The sequence below is a fragment of the Marmota flaviventris genome, chromosome 2 (genome assembly GCF_047511675.1).
Source record: "Marmota flaviventris isolate mMarFla1 chromosome 2, mMarFla1.hap1, whole genome shotgun sequence".
Classification (NCBI taxonomy): domain Eukaryota; kingdom Metazoa; phylum Chordata; class Mammalia; order Rodentia; family Sciuridae; genus Marmota; species Marmota flaviventris.
In genome coordinates this window covers 167,425,066-167,450,581 of record NC_092499.1, presented here as the reverse complement: position 1 = coordinate 167,450,581, position 25,516 = coordinate 167,425,066, and positions in this window count along the sequence as shown.

Here is a 25,516-nt window from a genome sequence, read left to right as displayed (position 1 = left end):
TTTGGGCCTCATCCCACGAGGAACTCTACAGTTGGACCTCCCTTGAGGCAATAAAAAGGCTTTTTAAATTTTTTTTTTTAAATTCACTGCCAATTATCTATAGCTCCTAGGAGCAGGGAACGTGATATTTCAGGCAAGCTTGCTCTACTTTAGCCAGGAAAAATTTTCCAAATAACGGAGCAATTGTAAAATACCTATAGCAGGTGAGGGATGGGTAGGACAGCCTGTTAAAGAGAGTTGGGGTGGGGAACCAAGAATATCCACTGTAAACATTGTTATAAGTGATTATATGTGTGTGTGTGCATGTGTAAATGCCTATATTTAGCTTGGAGCCTTAAAATTATGCTTACATAAGCATGTTCCTGGGAATCACAAATAAGGGTTGCAAATATAATTATATCAATTTACACCTGGATATATTTAGCTCAATTGTATTACAAAGATTCAAGGCACAGAAGGACTCTTTCAGGAGTGTCCAGTTCCTATTGTGTACAACACCATGTACTCTAGGATAGTATTTAGCCACAGTTGCATAGATTCTAGTACCTGGTCCAAAGAGTTTTGCTTCACCTTCATGCTGTAGAATGAGCTAAAAGCAATGATTGTCTGTAGGGTGGAAAGGTGGGGGAAGCTTTCACTAAACTTGATGATAGGTTATAGGAGAGAATCCTCTGATAACTTTTTTTTAGGATAGATGGAAAGAGAGAGAGAATTCTTGATAAGGTGGGCTGAAGATGTGTGTAACTTGCATCTATTTCAATTCTTTCCCTTGATAGACAATGCAAGAGTTTTGACACCAGGATTCCTGGAACTCTGTACATAGTATGCAATGATGGGACAAAGCCAAAGTGACTAGAATACCATATTTTTAATTTACTGTGATTTCAATTTCCACTATTCAAAGAATGAAGTGGCCTCAATTTGGACTAGCTATGTACATGCTACAACTTTCTATTTGTCAATTACTGATGGCGTTTGCACACTAGACTAGTTATAGCATTTCCAATGAACATGACAATCTTCATGCTGTGGATAGGCAAAACTGGCAAAATATACAACAAATATACATTAGAAACAGCTGTGATTCCTTTCTTCTATTTTTTTCATACCCCTCATGTAATGAACTAATTGTGGAGATTTTTAAAGGAGAAAAAGCCAAACTTATCCAATGGATTACATTTTACTTGAGGTCCAGAAGTAAATTCAGGAAAAAATCCCTGAGGCACCTAATTTTCTATTTCTTAGAACTAATTTTTATTCCCAAAGAACTTTTTTATATTGGTTATCTGGGAAAAAAATAAAAGAGATATTTGAGCAGCATTGTTGAAAACACTAAAAACTCTTCCTATATTAAAAAAAATTATCAGTCACAAGCATGCCTGACAAACACAAGACAGAAGCCACAGAATTCAATGAAATATTTAACTTTTAAATGTACTTATAGTAACATCCAAACTTTACTTCATTGTGGAGTTCTTAATTGACCTAAGTTATTTAAATCTTCTTGATACTGCTTTTTAAAAAATGTTAACTTTAGCCTTTGATTTTTGCTTTGTGATCTGTTATTAATTCTCTTCACGTTCAGGGCATGAGTTTGTGAGCTGTATTTGATAATATGTTCATTTTTTTTTTTAAAAGATCAAAGACATTAGTAAGGTACAATTATCTACCACAGCCTCCATCCCAGAATGCCCCCTCCACCATCAGACAATTATAAGTTATAACTGCTTTGCTAACAATACTGCACATCCCATGTCACTCAAGTGTCCTGGAACAAGGAAGTGGGGAGAACTGTTGGGCAGGATGTATAGTCTTACAGAACTGCCTCTTACTGTAATAAGCTGAGTGATTTCCTCTGGTTAAGAGACAATAGCTAGATTGATGCAGGCAGAGACTTGAAATGTGCTTCAGCATCGGGGCCAGCTCTATCTTGTTGCTCTTTGGACTGAGACCACCAAGTGAAGGCTGCTGGGCTTGTCTTCTGGAAGATCAGACACTTGGCACAACCACCAGACATGGGAGGGAGGCTATCCCAGATCAACCAGGCATAGACACATGGGAGCACAGCAGTGTCCTTCAGCTGGGTCCACACCAGAACTGCCCAGTTCCTCTACAGAATAATGAGCTAAGTAAATGGTTGTTTTAAACCACTAAGTTTGGGCTGGTTAAAAGAAAACCGATAGCCTTGAAAACACATTGTCCCATATTATTTCTAAGGTCATCTTATATTCACAAACTCTTATTTATCCTGGGGTTACTTAAAAGGTGAGTGAATTTTTAGCTATAGTGTAATAAATGGGTGGTTCTAGATTTTCTCATTCCTTAGGACTGAACCAGCCTGGTATCCCATTAGAGGTGAAAACTATGAAGAAGGGTTAGGGTACTCTCTCTGTACCCTTTGTGCTCAATCATGTCTCTATCCCTCCATTCCCTCTCCCTCCAGGGGATCTTTGCAAAAAAGACCCAATCTCTCTGGTCAGAACATTCCATACTCACCTATGAATAAAGCCCACCTGAGGGATTTGCCTCAGAATCACTCTGCTGCCTAATGTCTGTCACAGAACTCACACTGAGCTGGGCTGGGCTCCGTGGTTAGTAATGTGACCTGTGTACAGCAAGGGTTACTGCAAAACCAGGTCCTGATGGGTGGAGCTCAGGGCTGCATCCTGAGATTTGGGTCTGGTACAAAGGAAACAAATTACTTAATGAATTATTGTAAGTCCTTGATCCACTGGATATGATCGTTTACCTGCCTGATTCAAGTGTTGACTTGTTGATGGAACGCATTCCACCTGGAAGAGTCAGCAGGGAAACCCCAACCTTAGCCTGGCTCTGACTACAAAATCTTCTGACACACACCAACCGGCAAACAATGGAGTGAAGCTTGCAAACCGAGAAAATATTTTGATTCTTAAGCCACATTTACTTCTAAGATTTCTTTGCAGAGAAAAAGGAGTCATGTTGTATCAGGAGCATGAAAAAAAAAAAAAAAAAAAGGAATCAGGAAGCCTGAGTTCTTCTCTTCCAAGTTCTGCAACCACTGGATGTATGAACATGGCTAAGGCACTGTCCTCTTGGGGACCTCTGTTTTCTCATTAGTAAAGTGGGGTTAGTCCGTGCCCATTGGTGCTGAAACATGCCTTCTTTGGGGGATTTGGAAGCATATGTATGTGTTTTCAAATCAATAAGGGCTCCAAAAGAGAGTCTTGTATCTTAAAGCAGCACTTAATCTTTAACATGCCTTAGTTACCTGGGAGTCTTGTTAAAATGAACATTCCACTCAAGAAGTCTAGGATAGGACCTAGAGAGTATGCGTTTCTCTTAAGTTCCCCAGTGATGCTGATACTGCTGGTTCATAGACCACATTTTGTGTAGTAAGACCCTACAGGATATATTTTTTTTGCATGCTAATGACCCTCAATTCCATAGTGAACATGAATGTTTACTGGCAAGTTAACATGAGCAAAAACTTGAAAGCCACAAATCATTTCAGTTTGTTGTTTGTGAGAGCTTAGAGCATGAGGAACCAGAGATAATTTTTCTCATGACTTTGTAAATGTTTAAAGCTAAATGCAGACACAGTTCCCTTCTGGTCTTATTGAGTGGTTCCTGCAGAGCTTTGCCTTTCTTGCAGCTGTGATTGGGCATCATCTCTTCCAGAGATGAACGTCTTAAAAATGTCCTTTGATGTCCTTTATATGTAGAATTGGGTATTTCACAGATGAAGTTTATTTCAAGATTTCCAAAATAATGACCAAATGCAGGAGAGCAACTAGATTGTGTAGGAGTTCAAAAAAATCCAGGATAATCAGATAATTTTGAAAAAAAAAATTAGCAGTTTTTGGTGATTAAAAGATAAATATTTTTAAAGGGACTATCATTCTTTGTTGTCTAAGTGTGCCTTGGATGTTAATTGAATAGAATGGCTTAAAGCGGGAGTTTACATAGTGAATCACTGCTTCTGTCTTCCCTCCCTCCCTCCCTCCCTCCCTCCCTCCCTCCCTCCCTTCCTTCCTTCCTTCCTTCCTTCCTTCCTTCCTTCCATCTTTCTTCTTTCAGTTGGGGAAGGTAAGTGGTGGTAAAAGAATTTATGAAATTACTCAAGGCCAATGCTTTCAAATAACTTCTGGGCAGTTTACTGTCCATCTGTTCAACACCAATGGCTAGAGGGATGAAAAGAATGACAGTTCTTTCCCATCTCTTGAGGAAAAGAAAAGAAACTGTAGGAAGATATAATCTTGCTTTATTTTCCAAGGGAAATTCCACGGAATTTTATTGTTCCTCAAATGCCTAGAAGTGATAATTCCCCTCCCCCCTTTGCTTAGTGAAGTCTAGATAAGAGTTGCAAATTTAAGTGTTCACAGGGACCAGGCAGGTCACATAACTAAGGGTAGACGGGAGCAAGACAATAAGGAATGGTGGGGACTCTGCTAAAATTAGAAATTTGCATTCCATAAAGGAGATAACTTTTAGGCTGGTCTCATTTCTCCAAAGAAGGAGGAAACATTAAATTTTTAAATGATAAAGAGTATTCAATTTTTAAAGGAGAACTTTGCATGGGGACCAACAAAACCTACTTATAGATTATTGTCCCAGAGAAAAGGTGACAGTCATTACATCATTCATGGTTTTAGTGGCAGATCCAGTTTTGGGTAAAATATTTTACTGAAAATTAAAAAAAAAACACACACAAGTTACTCAAAGGTTTTAGGGAAAATTATGTACCCTTAGAGAAATTTTTTTGAAAGAAATATAATGTCTAAATTCTGATCATCCTATCAACACATGGTAGTTCCAAAATGTTGGGAAAAACCAAACCCAAACAAAAAAAGGTAACTGAGGGGAGTGTTATCATTTAGACAGGAGGTATACCCTGAAAGATTACGTGTGGACAAGGCAGAAATGTTCAGAAGTGATATGATTAGATTATGAGAGCTCTAACCTAATCAGTGGATTAAATCATTTGATGGACTAGTGATTTGAAATGACTTCTGTACTGGGTGGTGACTATAGGCAGCTAGGATAGTGTAGATGCAGGAAGTAGGTCATTGGAGGTGTGTCTTTAGGGTTTAACTTTGTCTCTGGCGAATGAAGCTTCCTGGCTGTCATTAACTGAGCCTTTCTGCCATGATATTCTTCTTTATCTCAGGCCCAGATCTATGGAGTCCACTGACTATGGATCGAACCTCAAAAACATAAGTTAAAATAAACTTTTCCCCCTTATCTAGTCTTTTGATCACAGCAAAAAACAAAGCAAAACAAAACAACAAATAAAAAAAAATGACCACAACATTGGCACAGGTTGAATCAAACTGGTTTTTGGGTAACAAGATACAGGGCTTTTAAACATGTCGTATTAACGATTTTCTCCTCATTGTTTTCAAAGTAGTGGGTATAGTTTGCCTATTCTAGAGGTAAATTAAGTGTGATTAGCATCTCTTTGAAATAGTGAATTCATCCTGATTTTTGTGCATGATGCCTGCTAAGATCCACTGTATCTTCTCAGGCTGTATTTCTCTCTTCTTAGCAGCAAGAACCCTAAGAAAGTTACCAAAGTCTGTTCCTCTGTATACATTTCCTTCTTCACAAAACTCACTCTTTTCCCAGAGTCTTGAGTAGAAACTGTATGAGGCTAAGTCTCAGATTTTGTGCTTTACTCTCAATCCCACAGCTGTCATTTACCTCCCTTTCCATTCCCTCGGCCCTTTCCCTAGCTGAAGACCCCATCAATGTGTTTTCCACTGGAGCAGGCCTTGCTGAATGCTCTGATTCTTTATAGTTTGGGTTATCAAGCAACACCCTCATCTGTCAGCTAATGTCAGTTAACATGTCAAGCAGGTGGTTTTCTTTATTCCTCCTTCTCTTAAGGTCCTCTTGGTTGATAAAGTCTGTAATTATTCTTCAGGGACAAATACCTGAATTTATTTTAATGGTTAAAATATACCTGGATGTTGTAGCAGTTTAAGGAGGTAAACCTCAAATGAATGCACATTTATGCTACAGGCCTGTCCTTCCTCCTGTTAGAGAAACCGTTAATGGCACTGTGGTGATAAAGGGGATCAAACACTCCTAATTCTGAATGCAGAATGTCAACAGCTCTATTGGTCACATGGTCCCAGATTATTGGGTATCCCATATATTACTAATTCTATGTACACTCCCATTTCCAGGAATGTTGTGGTTTGGATGTGAGGTGTCCCTCAAAAAGTCACATGTGAGACAATATAAAGTTTGGAGGAGAAATGATTAGGTTACAGCCTTAACCTAATCAGTGAATTAATCCCTGGTGGGATTATCTGAGTGGTAACTGGAGGCAGGTGGGGTGTGGCTGGAGGAAGTGGTTCATTGGGGGCGTGGCTATGGGGTATGTATTTTATATCTGGAGAGGTGGTTGCTCTCTCTCTGCTTTCTGAACATCATGTGAACTGCTTCCCTCTGCCACACTCTTCCACCATGATGTCCTGTCTCACCTGGAGCCCGGAGGAATAGAGCTGGCTTTCTAGGGACCTCTGAAACTGTGAGCCCCTAACCTGACCCCCTCTACAGTTGTTCTGGTTGGGTCTTTGAGTTGCAGCAGTGAAAAACCTGACTCAAACAAGGAATCTCTGTTCCCATCACCAAATCATCATAATTAAAATATGCCTGTAGCTTTACAAGCTTCAAACTCTTTTACACTTTAATCAATATTAGATTTATTAGCTGTAGAATACTTGATGTATCTCATACTATTTAAAAAAAAATTTCGTTGACTCCTTATTTCCTGTGGATAAAAAAAATCTGAACACCAATATGCTTCCTAAGCTCACCTGAATGACTTTGGCAACATTACCTTTCATGAGATAAGGTCACTGTTATTTCAATGTCTCCTCTAGACACAGAAGGGAAGCCAGTCCACCTGATTCCCCTCTGTCCAGAGAACTCAGATGAGGATTCACCATTTGTTTTTTCCAAGGTGATGTTCTTACATGGGAGCTGCATGACTTACCTCTCTTCTTGGACATGTTTCTTCATTCTCCACAATCTAGATGGGCCTGTCTTTCTCCTTTATGTATTTATGTCTCCTTTATGTCTTTCTCTTTGACAACTTACCACTACATCAAATTCTTCCCTTCCTCTGACTATAACAGAGTTTATAAATATATTCTCAATAAGTAATAAAAGTAGCCTCTGTTACATGGAATGCCTAAATTTCTTTAGCATTTTATTTCAATCTCCCAACTGAACCCTTATGTTCTTGAGGGAAGGCAATATGCATTGCAAAACTAGTATTTTTCTTAATGTAAAAATTCATTTTGAAATAATTTCAGACTCATAGAAAATCTGCAAAACACTACTAAAAGTTTCATATGCCCTTCACCTAGATATTTCATTCTTTCTTTATATATTCATGTGTGTGATTGTGTGTAGATAATGTTTCTGACCTGTTTAAAGTTGATATCTCTCTTACTCCTAAATGTTTTACTGGGCCAAAGGACTTTCTCATATAACCATAACATAATCATCAAAATCAGAATGTTAAGAGTGATAAAGTTTTATTATGTAATCTCCACACTTCACTTTTACCAATTACCTACTTATTTCCTTAACACAGAGAGAGAGAGAGAGAGAGAGAGAGAGAGAGAGAGAGAGAGAGAGAGAGAGAGAGAGAGAAACACGAACTCTAGCCCAGATTCTGGTCCAGGAACTCTTGATGCATTTAGTTGCCATACCTCTTCTGTCTCCTTTAATCTGGAACAATCTTCTTTGACTTTCTTCCTTGTACACATTGGCAATTTTGGAGTGAAAGCAATTTATTTTGTAGAATGTCATTCCATTTGGATCAGTCTGAGCTCACTCATTTTTAACTTCAAGTTATTATTATTATTTTTTTGCAAGACAGTAATAGAAATGATGTTAGATCCTTCTCCGTGGATCATATCAGGAGATGTTTGATTTTCATTTGTCCTGTTGGTAATCATATTAACATTTTGTTATCCTTAAGGTGGTGTTTGTGGGGCTTCTTCACTGTAAAGGAACTAATTTTTTATTCATACATCAGTATCTCTGAGACCATGTAAGCATCTTTTCCCCTATTAGAAATTGTTTTGAAAATTTTAGACTTATGGAACATTTTTTAAATTCATGCAAAATTCCCATATTCCCTCTATCCAGTTTTGCTTTCATGTAAGCAAATTACAGAAACAATGAAATTCTCAAAATGAAGAAGTTAACACTAATGCAACAATCTTAAGAATTTCACTAATGAACTTTTTCTATTTCAGGATCCCACATTGTTTCATATTTTGTATTGTCCCACTCTCCTCAAATCTTTGGTTGTTTGTTACTCAGTGTTTTTGGTCTTTCATGACCTTGACACATTTTGCAAGTGCTGGTCATTTGTTTTTTAGAGTTTCTTTCAATTAGTGTTATCTGTTTTATTCTTCTGGTTAGATTGAGGTTATGCATTTGTGGCATAACCTCACAATGCCACAGAAGTGACACTGTGTTTTCTCAGTACATGTTATCATATTGATTTGTCTTATTGCTGGTGATATCAACCTTACTTACGTGGTTAAGTGGTGTCTGCCGTTTTTTCCCACTGTAAAATTACTATTTTCCCATCAATAGCTTACAGAAGATACTTTTAGTCTTTGCAAATATATTATTTTTCTTCAAACTTTCGCCTTTGATTATAGCTTCCACTGGTAGATTTTTTACATGCAATAGTTATTACTGTGGTCTCTACTTAATTATGATTTTTGTCTCAAGTGCTGTTTCTCAACAAGCTTTATCTCACTCTTTTAGCATCCATAGATGATCCTTAATGGAGACAGTTATTACTATGATTGTCAAATATTAGTCTACCAATTTTTTATTTTCAATACTTATTGATAACTATGAATTTTTAAGACCACAAGCTAATGCATTCCTATCCTTGGTTGTGAATTCACAGATTCTATTATATGAAGTTTTAATGCTAGACTCTAATTTCTAGGTAATTGTTGAAACCAGAACTGTTTTGAGAGGAACTTATAACCTCAAAGTGATTATTAAGACAATTCTATGGGACCATACCATAGCTTTTTAATTTAGGGGATGGATTTCACTTTACTTCAGAGCTAAGCATAATAGTAGCAATCACTGATATCTGTTTTGTATCTTATAATTTTACACAGCAGTTCTTAAAGCACTTTGATATATATTATGTAGTGTGTTCACAGGCTGTGTTTTGTTTACTGGAACTTGAAAGTATCTTTGCACAGACCTTTTCTATTTTTTTAAATATCTTCTTTGTGGGGAGGCAGGGGAGAGGTGGTCAGAGTAACTCTAGCTTGCTGTAACAAACACTACCAACAGTCCTGTATTAGCAGCTTAGTGCAATACAAGTTTATATTTAGTAGATCAAACATAAAATGTTGTTCCTGACCAGTGAAACACCTTTCACCCAGTCTTTCAGGGATCCAGACTCTTATTACATTGTGATTTTTCTTCTCCTATGGTTTCTTCATTCTTGGCTGAATTTTCTGTATTTGGATGGCAGAAAAGAAGGAATTTGAACAATTCCTTGGGAGGAGATTCTTATGGCCAAGGCTAGAAATGGCTTATAGCACTTCTGTGTGCTTTACATTGGCTAGAATTCAGTCACATGATCATTCTAACTACAAGGGAAACTGGGAAATGCAGTTCATCTCTATGCTCAGGAGGTAAGGAAATGGATTTGTTGAAATAGCTGTTTCTGCCACAGTTTTGATTCTTGGAGGTTATCACATGGCATGCGAAGCACTTAATTTGGCTCCAAGGTAATTAATTAATGTGTTATGTTGGCTAAATCAGAGGTGAGGGACATCTGTGGGACTGAGCCTCAGCCTAATTGATAGAAAGAAGGCTCCTTACCGTTAACTCTAGCTGGTTTTGGTGTGTCCGATTTCCTCTAATGGCCCTTCTGCCTTTGAACACACTGTCTCTGATTTATTTATTTACTTTTTACTCCAATGAATTATTAAATCAAACTATTCCTCTCCCTGAGCAGAGTTCACACACCTTAAGGAAAGACTAGTTAATCACACTTTAACCCAAGCCAGTACAGAATAATCTGGAAGAGCTGAGGAATCTTTGGAGTTAATATAGGGAGTGTATTTAGGGCCATTATAGAGAAAACTCTCTCCTGCCTAGATTCTACTAGGAAAAACAAGCCCAAATTAAAACACTGAATTCTGCCATGTGATGGAGACCAAGTAAACTTTTAAAATAATCATTAAAAAAAAAATCTCATTTGTAGCAGCAGCAGTAATTCATCCATCTTTAGCCAGAACAGAAGTGCAGTCTCTTTGAATTTGTGTCTTCTTTAGGTTAAATATCCACCCCCACTGCCCATAGAGTGAAGATATATTGATTGCCTCTATCACATATCGAAAGAGTTCCCAAACCCCTAGCAGTCTGGACAATGAGCACACTCACTACTCATGGGGGAACCTCATTGCAGGAACCCATTAAGGGGTGAAGCCCCATGGCAGCCTGTAAAGGCATTATGGGAAAATCCTTGCTACTCTTGATGCTTCATTTTGAAGAAATGGGATTTTCACAAGGAATTTTGTCATGATTGCAACTTAATAAATAAATAAATTTAGCTCAGGATAGAATGGTTTCTGTTGCTTAAATCAGAGAATTGTCATTTCAAATCCCCTATCATCACTAAAATTAGCTGTCTGTGAATCAGAAGGATGTTAAGCTAACATGCTGGGGAAAGTGTGTTCAGCCACATAATTTCCTATGATTGATGATGGCTGCAAAATTTTCTGACAGCAGACATCTATGGACATGCTGGCACTGCCATCCTCACTTTGCTACAATGCCATTCCCACTTTCCAACCAGGAAGAAAAACAGGGGAACATTGTGCTTTTCTCTTCTGAGGCATTACAACATCCTTGTACTAAAAAGGAGAAAGCAGGGCCTCCTCCCTTGTAGCCTAATCTACCTCCAGTGCTATCACTGAAACACAAATTTTAATGTTGGGGGTCAACTGCCACATGACCTCCCAACTTCCACTGAGTCATACCGTCAAACTGTCCTCCTCATTATTAATATTTATTGTTCCTTGAACTCAGCAAGCAAAAGTGGCTCCTACAATAACTCTGGCAGTGCCAAAACAAATAGACACACTCCTGTCCTCAGCTGCTTGGGGTTTGGAGACGCAAATGATACTGTATAAAAGAAAAAAAAAAAAAAAAAGGAGAACAAATGCAGAATGGATGATGAGAATTTTCCCCTTTGTCCCATTTCTTTTGCTGTTTACTCTCTTTGATGCAATGAAGAAAATATGCTTGAAATATATATATCTCCATTTCTGAATAATTGTTTTGAAAACATTGAGAAGATTTAGATCTTTCAATAGCTCTTGAAAATATGTGTTTAAAGAGTTCCAGGGATTTAGAAATTTTAGTTCTTGGTAGACGAACAATTCAGCTAATTTGAGGGATAGTTACTAAAAAAAGAGTACTATTGAATACTATTGTTAAATCTAAGTCTAAATATGGGGAGGAAATACAGAAGAAATGAACAAAGCATTTGAACAGGATTAAAAACAAATTGCTCTAGAAATCTGTTTTTAAATACTTGTTATTCACCATTTTTAACTCAAATTTGTAAACTGTATTGCATGTTAACTTTGATTTGAAAGCATCCCCTAGAACTGGTTGAAAGGTAAAGAATTTTTATGCATGAAAGAGGAGTCAGTTTTTGCTAGAGACTTAAATAAATAAAGGCCTATCACATGAATGAATCAATTAATCAATCAATTCTTCTTGTTTTCTTTCCCTATCTCATTCTATTTAACCTCACCAAATTATGGGCTAGCATAGCTTCTTCTCTCATCCATTTAAAAAGTATTTTGTCCTTATCTTTGCCTTTCAGGCAGATATTAAGAGCTATTTTTCTGTCAATTCCCTCTTCTCCCTCTCTCTTTTTTTTCTCATAAAAGCATTCATATGTTTCTTGAAGACCTTTCCTCCTCCACAATGAGGTCGTGTAATTTGGGTAGAATTAACCCATATTAACACCCTCATAATGCTTGAGTATTCACATGATCCATCAGATGAACATGTGACCCTCTCTATCCAATCACAGTAAATCCCTGCCCTTCCCTAGACATCTGGAAGGAGGTAAATGAGGATGGTGATATAGGAGATCTTGTCTGTCCACTGGCATTGCCAAGGGTAATGAATTGGTCTGGAGATATGGAGTGTCATTTTGCCATTTTGGGTTATGGTGGTGGAGTTTTGTTGAAAGGAATCCATGAAGAAAGTCTGGAATTCCAGGATGTTCTGAGGACATATATTTGAGTTCCTAGATGAAATAATTCCTAAAATTGCTCATTGACTTTCAAATCAGTAACATGTTCTATTTTTCTCATATGCCAGTTGAACTGAGTTTGCAGTAAATTTGTCAGAAAAGTTTTTAGATGAATGCATCTCGCCCAGACACACACCCATCATCTTTAACTGAGCATAAACAAGAATTGTAGCAGTCTTTCTTTGTTTTCACAATCTCTACTAATTTTCTTGTTATCTTCCCTAGTATTTTCATACCAAGTAAATATATATCTCTCAATGCCTTGCTGTCCACATTCTGAGAATAGAAGATTGTGCCAGCTACTCTTTAGGTTATTAGCTTGTAATTGTTAGCGCTACAGGTTAAACTGAGTGTTGACGAAGTCCCTCCCTCATGACCATGCCTTGGCCGAATCCTGTCTCCAGAGAGAGGAAATGTTTCTGTCACTCTCCCTCTTCCTGAGGAAGCATGTCTCCAGTCTTGCAAAGTCATCAGGCCTGAAAAATATCACCGCCAGGCTGTGATAACAGAACAGATCCCTCCCCTGTTGCTAATTATGCTGTCTCCCCATTACAGCCACTCACCTCTGCAGAGTCCCCATTACTGAGTGATTGGCCTTTCCTGGAACAAACACAGTGTGTGCTATAAATGCAAGCAACCAGGAAACTTCAGAAAAAAAGGAAAGAGAAAAGAGAAACACTGTTTTACGTTCTATTATTAATAATATGATAGCTTTTATTATTTCTTACTTTATTTGTCCCTGGTTTGACTCATTTCCAGGAGGTGATGTGGCTTGGGGTCTCTGTGGTCTTATCTTGAATCTTGGCTCCTCTGTTCACCAAGCATATAATGTCAGACAAATAATTTGTTTTCTATGCTCATTTCCCCTATTTGTTAAAAATCACTTGAAATTATTAAAAGTTTAAATTATATATACCTCAGAATTAAATCAGATCACAGACATCCAGCATTTAGGACAGTGCCTTTTATGCAGTTGTGGTCCATTAAGATCAGCTGCCTTTTGGTGGCTCATTAGTTTCTCTCTTTTATCATCTCCAGCCCCTCCCTGCAAAACTCAGGTTAGACTGAGCACTTTCTCTCCTCGAATAGGCAACTCCTCATGAAGTATGAATTGGGATGCCTCAAAAAGGTGTACCTAGTGCTAAATTTTTATCCTTTTTCTTCCTGAAATTCCCCTCTGTATGTATAATGTTGAGAGTCCCCATTGAAATAATTCCTAAAATTGCTCACTGACTTTCGAATTTTCAATGTTATTCCATTGAAAAAACAGCTCTAATCCTTTCACACTTTGAATTTTTTTACTGATTCCGAGCCAACCTCAGATTCTGGGGATAGGAAATACAGACTGAGTAGGTGAAAGACAGTCTAAAACTCAGTGATGTGTTTTGTCTCTGGTTTTGGAATCTTGGAAGAGAGAAATATGGGGTGTTAAGAGAATGTGGGGACTTCACCTGTCTACTCAACTGGGAGCAGTGGTTGATGAATGTCAACCTCTCATGGGTGCTATAATGGGCAGCCCACAGCCAACATACAAGCTAGACAGCACAAAAATTCTCTAGGAGTCAGTCTGGAGAATTGAAGCTAATCTATTTCAAACTCAGAAGAATCTAAAATAGGAAACTGGATACATAGTGGGTGGAAGATCTGAGATGCCACATAAAAGTTGATGAGGAAATGTAGAGATGAACAGAGTCAGGATTCTGTTCTCATTCCTGGGGCTAGAAACACAAGGAGGAAGTGAATCTCTGGGATGGAAACTGAGGCCACCAAGCAAAATCTGGAACATTAGCAGCCTCTCTGGCAGGAACCAAATCCTTGAAGAAGGCCCAGTTGCTACTTGAGACACCTCTTATGATCCACACGGATAGGGAAAAGTATTCTGGTCTCTTTGTTTTTTTTGTCATCTCCTCTCCCATGGGGTCTCTTGCTGGATGAAACTCTCTGGAAGCCAGCTGGTATGGCATCATGGGAAACAGAAGTTGCAGGTTTCATTTCCATAGTACACATTTCCACAGTCATCCTCAGCATCTACAGAGACTGGCTCCAGGATTGCTTGTTGATATCAAAGTCTGCATATGCTCAAATCTCTCACCTAAAATATTGTAGTATTTGCATACAATCCCCATATCCCTATACATTTTAAATCACATCTACATTATTTATACAACTCAGTACAATGTAAATGATGTGTAAATAGCTTTTTAGTTATTGTTTAGGGAATAATGACCAGAAAAAAACTCTGTACATATTTAGTGCAGATGCAAATTAAAACAAAAATATTTCATATCCACCATTGGTTGAATCCTTGGATTTAGAACATGTGGATATAGAGGGCTGGCTGAGCAAATCAGGAAATGGAATGATCTGAGAACAATGAAAGGATGGGCACAGTACTGAGCAGAATAAGGAAAATTTTCATGGTCACATAAGAAGGTAGAACTAAAGAATTCGAGATGTGAAGAAGGTCTGTATGTTTGCCATGCTCATTGAGGACTTTGGCTTGGTTTTTGTTCTGGGCCTGGATATAAGATATTATACACTTCAGTTCCTCAGATTTTCTCAAAGGGTAGTCTGTAGCATCTCTACATCATAAACATCTGTACTGTTAATTCTAAATGCTAATCCCCACACCTCATACTAGTTCTCCTGAATGCCTTTCACTTATTGTGGTTTGCATTTATAACATCTTTTGAATTTAAAATTGAGACAATCACACCACAAGTAAGATTTCCTTCTTTCCTCTTGAATGTTGGCGCTGCTGTCCTTACAAAGTCCAGGTCTACTGGTCTGTACAATATCCACCCAAAGATTCTGCCTAGAACTTAGATTGCTGATGAGAAATGTCTCTTGTTCAAAGATTGATGGTTTAACTTAAGAGAAGGGCAACAAATTCTCAAGCATACTAACAGATCTCCCATCCCAGGAACAGGGTTGCACAATTGAAAATGTTAGAAATAGAAACCAGAGGAATTCCTTGGTGCAAGAGGTCAGCAAGATAGACTCCCCAGCTGGATTGCAGAGTATGCAGCTCACTAGCTTTGGGAAGCCATGTCAAGCATGTGAAGTCAATTGCTTTGTATTTCCTTTAGTGTTTCTATAAAAGAATTGGTTTTCATTGCTATAACTGGTGGTATCATGAGCATCAGCTGAGAACATGATGCTTGGGTTCAATGTTCCTTTGGTTCATGATCCAAGATCTGAATCCTCTCTGATTCTGTTCTCCATCTTTCATATCGAAACTTTTGTGCTTCTTTTATAAAACAGTAGGAAGGACCATTATATTAAATGAATTAGACTTTCTTTATTGAGTACCTCCTATGTACAAGAGGTCTTCTGTTAGAAATCTGGCATTCTTGCTTTTGAGTGGTCTACAACTTCTAAAAAGAGAACCTGGTGTAAAAACAAGTTTATACTTTGCAAGCTCTGTCAAGGGGAAAACAATCATTTAAAGTGCTATAGTAAAATCAGTTGGGTTTTCTCTAGCAACTGCATATGCATTTGAGGTAAGTGTTGTTAGTTTTGTAGTTATGGGATCTGAACAACAAATCTAAAATATCAATGTGTTTAAATAAGGACTTTGAGAAGGAAGTCAACTGTATTAGGCATGCTACTGCCAGGTGCAAGTCCTCATTAAGAGGAGGAAGAAGAGAGAGTAAGTAAGGGAACAGAGGTTAAATAAAAAGGAAAGTAGAAAAGACTGGGACTAAATGTAATGAGGAGTAGTGCATAGTAATTAATGTCTACTGCAGTCACCTTTAAGGCCCTTCCCAATTGTGTCCCTGTGAAATACTTTAGGAGATGTCTATAACTAGGAATAACATAAATGTGAGCAAAATATATTTTCAAGGAGATACAAAAACGTGCTTCCCATGTTTTAGGATCATTTCTTATTCTTAAAAAGTTATTGTTTGCATTTTGTAGCACTTTGCTACTTTGCAGCAATGGTGAAGTTCTCTTAACTTGGGTTGTACTGTCGTTTAAACACTTTAAATATTTTACTCAATGCTTTCTTTATTTTGACACAGCTATTTTCAATCTTTGGTTGCATCATAATTACTTGGTGGGCTTGTTAAAATACTTCTAGAGTTCTTAGTTCTTTTTTTTTTTCTCTCTATTTGGTCCTGGGGATCGATCTCAGAGGCATTCGACCACTGAGCCACATCTCCAGCCCTAATTTGTATTTTATTTAGAGACAGGGTCTCACTGAGTTGCTTAGCACCTCACTTTTTCTGAGGCTGGCTTTTTCTGAGGCTGGCTTTGAACTCACAATCCTCCTGCCTCAGCCTCCTGAGCTGCTGGGATTATAGGTATGCACCACCATGCCTCTTGATTGTTTCTAGTCTATGGGATGTGGCCAGGTTTATTATTTGTTTTAATGAATTCTGACACTTCTGGTTCAGAGAGAACTACTTCTTTAACAATGCAATCGTGTCCTTCTTCAGGCCTCTAGTTCCTTTATTTGGTAGTCTGTCTTCTTCTTGTAGAATGTATGCATTGTAGAATATTACAGTAGAATCTAATGTTAATTGAAGCCCATGACTTTTTGTGCAATTTTTATGCAAGAAGTCTATGCTTCAAAATATTTGGGGACACCTGTCAATAAATGATTCTGTATTTATATAGGCCATGGCTTAGGCAAACAGAGAGGAAGTGCTTCCGTGTTCCCAACTTTTCAGTTGTAAACTGGAGACATGACCATATGAGTTAAAAGGTAGACTATATTTAGCCATAGTAATATTATGAAGAATCATCTCTGGTGTTCAAGAGTAACTACAACAGTGTAGATACTATTCCTTCTTTGGCTCATATGAGAATGTCTGGCGACAGAAACAGAATTATATGGAAGTTTATTTATTGGTTGTGGTTTCTGAAAAAAGTTGTGCTGCTCTTTAGCTGTGTGACTTTGACAAAATCCACGATCCCATTTCCTTAATTATGAAGTAGGAAAATGACCATTTCCCAGAGTTTTGGAGTTGTGGAAGATGCTGGTCCATACATTGATTGCTTCCCATTGGATTCTAGTTTGCTTTCTTTTCCTATTGTATTCTCTGGACTGAGATGTAGCTCCCTGGTAAGCTTTGGAAGTAGTGACAGAATGCTGTGCTACACTGAATGAAAAATATTCTTTTCCAAGCTAAAGGGCAATCACGTTATAAGGAAAACTTTCCTGCAACCATTCAAGCAGCATTTTAGATTCTAGTTTCATGAGTTTGGCTAAACAATCATGGTGGGTGAACTGTCAAAATCTCCAACAAAAACAGCAGAAAAATCTTCTGAAATTAGTGTAGAAGCAGACTTGAAGAAAGGAAAGAAATGCAATCTGACTCTTTTTATAGGATTTTCAGTACTAGTGTATACATCAGTCTTAAATTCAATGGATTTGAAGTTACCAAAGGGAATTATAGTATATTATACAAAATTAGATGCATTCCGAATTGGAGGATAGTGCTACTTTGAGCATCCCTGCATAAGTCTGTGGTGAACATATGCATACATGCATTTTGTTAGAGAGCAACTGCTAGGTTTTTAAATTACACATACATTTATCTTTAGAGAACACTGCCAAACAGCTTTCCAAAGTGGTGCCAGGTACTATTTACATGCAGTCAGCAGTGAATGAGAATTCTAGTTTCCTTTACATCCTTGTAAAAATTAATATTGACTATAATTTTACTTTAGCCATTTTAGTGGATGTGAAAACAAAATATAACAAAAAACAAGAGGAATAAATACCAATATTAAAATCAGCACAAAACCCCACTGCCCCAATACTGGTGTTTCATTGTACATTAATCTGTTCTTTTATGGGAGTAATTTCCATGGGGTGGCTAGTTTAGTCATATATATTTATATTGAAGACTTGTAACAATTTAAAGTCCTTCCCAGAGCAGCTGCATCAGGGTGAAGATTGAACATTTCAGTACAGGAAGTATTCTAGGTTTGTCATTGCTACATATCATAGAATTCTTTCACAGGGTGGATTCAACCTGGAAATCCTTTATTCTCTAAGATCAGAGGGAATAAATTGCTTTTGAATGGAGAATACATGCATTTGAGACCCACAGAGACCATAGAACAGTGTCTCTGGGATGATATTTCCTGGTACTTAGTGATAATGGCAAGAAATTTATAGTAAATATTGAAAGAGCAAACCTTAAATCAAAGCACTGACTTTATATACAAAGAGCCTTAGCAAGTTTCCCAAATATTCAGTTCATGGTGTGTGTATGCATGTGTGAGTGTGTTTGTGTGGGTGTATGTGTGTACGTTAAGCATAAACTTTGAGAATTACAGATTGTTATTTCTCTGTAATTAGTATTAGAAACTGGATACAAGGAATTCATAATTCTAATGAGATAGATATGGGAAAAATAGGATAAATGAATAAAAAATGATAATAAAAAACAGTATCCAAGTTGTCCCAGGGTACAGGTATTTGTCCAAGGTATGGCTATCTAAAGATTTATATAACGAAAGAATAACAACAAAATCTTACTCTCATTATATCAAATATCTATTGCTACAATAATACTGCCTAAAACCCAGGACATCCCAGCTACTACAGCAATAATTATCTTGTTAGTTTATGAGTTTGTGGGTTTAGCTGATCTGTGCTGGACTCAGCTTGTTTGATTGGGCTTGTTTGACTGTAGTCATATTTGGCTTAGATAGGTTACTCTAATGATCTTAGCTGGCTTGCTCACACATCTTGGGGTTGGCTCCTCTAGGATGGCCACAGCTGAGATGATTGGGAACAACTTGGTTCCTCCCCCAAACTCAGCAGTATACAACAATAAGCAATTATTTAGGTCACAAATCTGTGAGCAGGTCAGTGGTTTTGGAGTTGGCTGGTGTTTCAATTATCTATTGCTATATAACAAATTATACAAATTCAGTCACTTAAAATGATAACACATTTATTATCTCACACTTTCTGTGGGTTGGGAATCTAGGTATGGCCTAGCTGGGCTCTCTGCTTCTGGGTCTCATTGGGATGCAATTGGTACTGGCTGGGCTGTGGTTTCATCTGGAGGTTCAACTGGAGAAGGGTCTGATTCAAATTCACTCAGGGTATTCAGAATTCAGTTCCGCACAGCTGTGGGACTGAGGCCCTCAGCCCTAAAAGACCTACCACAGATTTTTTTCTTTTTTCTGCCACATGGGTCTCTCCACATTTCACACATGTCTGCTTCCTTCTTCAAGGTCAGCTGGAGGGCAAGAGCGACTCTAGTGAGAGGTCCTTTAGAATGCCATATTCTAACGATTAGGAACTTGTCACAGGTCCCATCCACACTCAAGGGGAGGGAATTGCAAGAAGGTATGAACACCAGGAGGTGGGAATCATTGGGAGACGACTTTCAGTGTATCTGAGCTTGCTTACATGTCTTAGGATCATTTGACTGTCAGCAGACCTAGGGAGGTAGTTGCATAGGGCCAAAACAGAGATGAAAGAGGGAGAGGAAACACAGACGTGGTTTTACAGCCCTCTGCTTACATCCTATGTGCTATCATCCCACTTGCCAAAGTAAGTCACATAACTTGGAGATAGAGTAGGAGGGCACTTCAAGGTTACATGGTAAATGGTGTAGGTACAGGAAAGGTGAAGAAATGGGGCCATGAAAGCCACACTTATCTTCAACTGTTTAATTCAAGAATTAAGCCAACTGTGTAATTCAGCCTATCTCATACCAGTCTTCCTATGGCCACATATCTAGAAGATCCAAGTTCTCATTTGTTGCCCCAGGAGTGCTAGCAATCCTAGTTTCTTCCAATGCAGAATAGAGTGTCTTTGGAACTCGATTTAAGATAACTGTTGCTATAAACTCCCACATTCATGAGATCTTACATGAGCCCCCTACTGTCACCCTGCATGAGAATATGTCTGAGCAGATATGCAGTCTCTAGAACTTCCAAAGGTAAATAACCCTCAGCTTCCTACCAGAAGAAGGGAGAATTTTTTTACTCACTCTTTATCCTATTTCTTGTTTCATAGAATCATTCTTGAAATCAGTTTCTGCCTACCACTCCTCTCTTTTTGAAAGCAAGGCCAACAGTTGGTGCCCTACCCATCACCATCATATCTTCAGATACTTACAAAACTAACCACCCTGGTGTTCTCTCCTAATTAAAAAAAAATGCTCTAGAACATGTTATGGTTTAGGGCTTCTTGACACTGGCTATACATTATAGTTACTTGGGGAACTTTTAAAAGTTCTCATCTGAAGATGCACCCAAGAATAATTTCTGGAAGCCAGTTCCAGATGTGGGCATTTCAAAAGCTTCCCCAGATGATTCTGATTTACAGCCAAGATTGAAAACCCCTATTATATATGGACATGTATAACAGAGTGTCTTAAGTTAAAATCACACTTAAGATGGGAGCTCAGAATGAGTAGGAAAGATCATTCATATCTGAGAGTGTTAAAAGTATTGTCTCTGTCAAGGAATTTTGTAATGAGAAGTTTCTATCTCTACATAAAGATGGAAATGCATTTGCTTTGACGCACCTTATCCAGCACCCTGGAACTACAGATGAGAAAAACAAAATTCTAGAGGGATTTCACTTTCTCAAGATCACACAACTAAAGTATAATTAGGACTGGATCCTAAATCACCTATTTTTTTCCACATCAATCTTATTTATTTTTAAAATTTGTCTTTTAGATTTATTGTACAACATGATGAATAACGTCATACTATATATTTCAATGTCACCGTGACAATAAATATCAAATGTTCTTATTATAAAAAAATGTCATATACTTGATGTAATGGATGGGTTAGTTAGCCTGATTTAATCATTCTACATGCTATTATAGAATCATTACATCACTTTATCTCCCATAAATAAATACAATTATAATTTTCCAATACGTATTTAAATTTTTTATTAGTACATTACAGTTATACTTAATTTTGGAATTCTAGTTGGCGTAACTATAAAATCATGAAATATAATTTGCTCCAATTCAGGCCCCAGTACTTCCTCTTTCTCTCCCTTCCTCCCTCCCCCGTTCTCTTTTCTCTACTTTTCTGGTCTTTAATTCTATTTATTTATAGTTTTATATTTTTAAATTAGTGCATTATAGATATACATAAAGAACTTTTACTTTTAAAGAAGAATGAAACTATGGCATTTGCTGGTAAATGGATGGAACTGGAGAACATCATGCTAAGTGAAATAAGCCAGACTCAGAAAGTCAAAGGGTCAAAGTTTTCTCTCTTTTGTGGAAGCTAGAGGGAAATAAGGGAAAAGGAGGTGGGGGTGGGAATCCCATGAAACTAGAAGAGAGGTCAGTGGAGCAGAGGAAGAGGATTAAGGGACAGGGAGGAGAGACATGAAAAGGGAGGAATGGTGGAATGAAACTGAGCATGCTATTCTATGTGTATAATGAATACACCACAGTGAATTTCACATCAATCTGTTCTCAAAGCATAAACTTTAAAATTGGGGGAGTAAGAAGTTAGTTTCTATAATCTTCCTCATATACATAAAACTACCCACAATTTCTATCGTTGACCAAATTTAGAAGCAGATCCTTTAGAGATTAATGGAAATCCTAGAAAAAAAATTAAATGGAGTTTTCTAGGGTGAAACTCCAAAGAGGCTATCCTGTCCTTGGCCCTGAGGCTGTCTTTCTGATCATTCTAAAGATTAAGCATCAAGTTTTAAAGTACACATTAGGATGCCATCTGTTTAGTATTGAGAACTTTGGTTGTCTTTAATTTAGGCACAAAGCTATTTGGGAACATAAAGAAAGAAATAGATGGTATTGTTTAAAGTCTTCCTGAGTATTTAGTGTCTTTAAACAAGTTTCCAAATGGTCTATGAACATATGTTTAATTTTCACACTTTAATTTGTACTTCTAGAGGAAAGGAAAAATTCAGTTATACTACGCAAACCTGTCCTTGTGCTTTGTGAAATATAGGAGAGCAAAGCCTAAAACTAGGGTTCTCAAATTATCATAAGTAGCAGAGTCACCTGAGTGCATGTAGAAACAGCCCCCTGTTCTATAGCTCATGGTTTCTGGATCTATAGGTCTAGATTGGTGTATTAACTTTGCTTATTATTTTCTGTATTTTGATGCTTTTACATCTGGGTCCTTGCTGATCCTGGCATAACTGGCCCTCCCAGAGTTTGCCAATTCCCAGGGTTAGTGGACAGCTCTACCCCAATGTTTGCAGAAGTTATTCTAACTAGACAATCCTCCAACTGCTTGCCTTTCCTCACATTTCCTCCCCAAAGGAACCACAGCAAAGGTTCTTGCCACATTTACCCCAATCCCCTCTGCCTCCTGACCCAGGTATTTCTCCATCCAGCCTTTCCCATGCTGTGGTATGTCCCCTTCTCTTGGAAACTGGGAGTAATAAAGTATCTTTTCAGTGGCAATTACCTCCTGATGTTTTGACCTTACCACAGCTACATAGCAATTAAACCTGTGAAGATAAGTGAGATAGAAAAATTTGCATTTTCCTAGGTAATGCGAAAACTGCTCATCTTCTTGGGGATACACTAGGAAAAAGAATTTGTTAAACTAACTAACTAAATAAATAAATAGAAATTTTATTTATTGTAGCAGGGAGTGAACCTAGTGGGACTTAACTACTGAGCCACCCCCCCCCCCCTTTATGAGAATGGCAAGTACAATCTTTTATCAACAAATTTGGAGTTTTGACAAAGATTTGGGAAATAGAGAATGAATAAAGAGAGAGATTGATAAATTTTTACATAGTGACACATCTTCTCAAAGACAGGAATGAGTCAGTGTTGGACATAACATGTGCAACTAACCAGAAAGTAACAACCCCCTGACTGGGGACTTAGTTTTCTGTACTGAGACTTCTTTTTGGTTAGGGCCCATTCTCTTGGTTTTAACAACTTCATATTGGTTGAATAAAAAACAATAAAACAAAACAAAAAATCTAGTTTGAACCCAAAAGTGTAATTCTAAGATAAAGAGAAATAAATGTAGAAGGTGTCTGTTTCTTTTCTTTTTTATGTACTAGTTGTTCTGTACAACTGTACCCCAGGCACAAAGTGAGGAATCAGCTCTTTGAGGAGGCACCTGAAAAGGAATATTTCTGGGCTCTTTGCAGGAGGTCTTATAAATGCAATGAGTTCTTGACCTGAGTATTAAAATCTACAAAATGCAAAGGGCAATTAAGGACAGAAGACAGTAAAGAATACTCTTGGAAACTAAGCAAAATATGGGATAAAGATTGATCTCAGTGGAAGTTATTTACAAAATCTTTAACAAAAACAAAACATGACACTGGCAAGTCATTTGTATCTGACTTTAATTACCTTTGGTATTCAGAGAAGAAAAAGCACTGTTATAAACTCTAGACTTATCATCAAAAAGAAGATAGGGAGTAGTTAAGAAGACCCATCCATTGTCCCTCTCAAATTCTTTGTACTAGAACTGACTCTGCTTGTACACTTCCTTGCCTTCTCTTAAGCTCCATTTACCCAAGTAATACAGAGAACTTGGGTTAGGGGTTCTGTCTTCTTTGATGAAGAGTATCTAGGGAGTCAGCATGGCCCCTTTACTCTGCACTCTTCCAGAAAGAAAGAGAGAAGGGTGCCCACCCAACTTTAATTTTTTTTTTTTTTTTAATAAAGTTGCTCAGAACCAAATTACTGAGGCTGGTTTTGAACTTGCAATCCTCCTGCCTCCTGAGCTGATGAGATTACAGGCATGCACTTCCAAGCCTGACTTCTTGAAATGTTTGATAGTCCCCATGTTTATATCTATTGGGGGAAAGAGAGTGAGGGGCTATGGTGGAGGAAGGAACTGTAGTAACATGTGGAGGGCACAGATTTTTGTAAAAGTGTTTTCTTCCACTTAAGCATTACACTCTGTGCTTACTAAACAATTTCCCCATTTTCTGATTCCTCCTAAGAAAGCTCTATTGCTATTCTTCTATCCTAATATTACGGTCTTTGTTGGTTAGGGGACAATATAGAAAATATAGAAGAGCTCAATGCTGTTAAACCCAGCTGCGGTTTTGTCACTGAGATGCATGACCTTAAGAAATTCATTCCATCTCTCTAAGCCTAAGTTTTCTCTTCCATAACTTGACAATAATAATGTTACCCATTTTAGTCTATTTATGCTGCTATAACAAAAATACCTTAAACTGGGTGACTTGTAAACAACAGAAGTCTATTTCTCATAGTTCTAGAGGCTGGGAAGCCCAAGTTCAAGGTGCCAGCACGATTCATCTGGAAGATGGAAGGCATGAACTGACTCTCTGGGATCTCTTATGAAGACGCTAATCCCATTCATGAGGTCTCTGCTTTTCCTTGGGTGCTAGGGTTTCAGCATATGAATTTTATCAGGACAGAAGTATTTAGTCCATTGTACTACTTCATAGAGTTGATATTCGAATTAATTGAACCAAATGCCAAAAAGGAACTTGGTGCAGCCCATGGCACACAGTTAGATTTCAAAATACAAGCTATTGTTATTGAAGTTATTTTGGGGATAAAATACAAAATTACAATTTCATTGTCTTTTCATTTATATAATATAATTTTATGTCTGGAGTTTTGATTTAAGAACAATGGTATACAATTAAAAGAGTCTAAAAATAAAACTTTAGTACATTTGTGGTTCTACAAAGCAGAAAACCAGAATCCCTGGATGAAACTCCCTAAGATTGTTCTCTAAGCAATAAAACTACAATCGATGTGATCTTATCCCAGGATTCTATGACAGAACAAAGTCTTTAGTTTTCAGGCTATGTTTCAGTTTCAGTCCTTCTGTTGGCAAGCTAGTAAAACAATGATGCCCAGTGTAATTCTTCCCAGGGCAGAGGCTGCACAAAAAAGACCCCTTCCAACCCACTGTGTCTGCTGCCACTACCCATGATAGACAAGCTTCATCTGGAAGCACTTTGAGATGGTCTAGCAGGAAGATGGGAAATCACACTTCTTCTATGTCCATTATCATGTGAACAACAGACATGCTCTGAATTTCCTATTCTACTTATTCAGGAGGACCAAATCAGTAGGAAAAAAATTTTAAATTTCCAGATATCCATTTATATCATGATTAAATTTAGTCCTTGAGCATTTAGGGAGCATCTTTCGCAGTAAAACATGAGGCCCATCTCATTTTCTAAGTTAAGAAGAACTGACAATTTGATTCAGGAGGAAAAAAATGATACATTTCAGTGAGAAA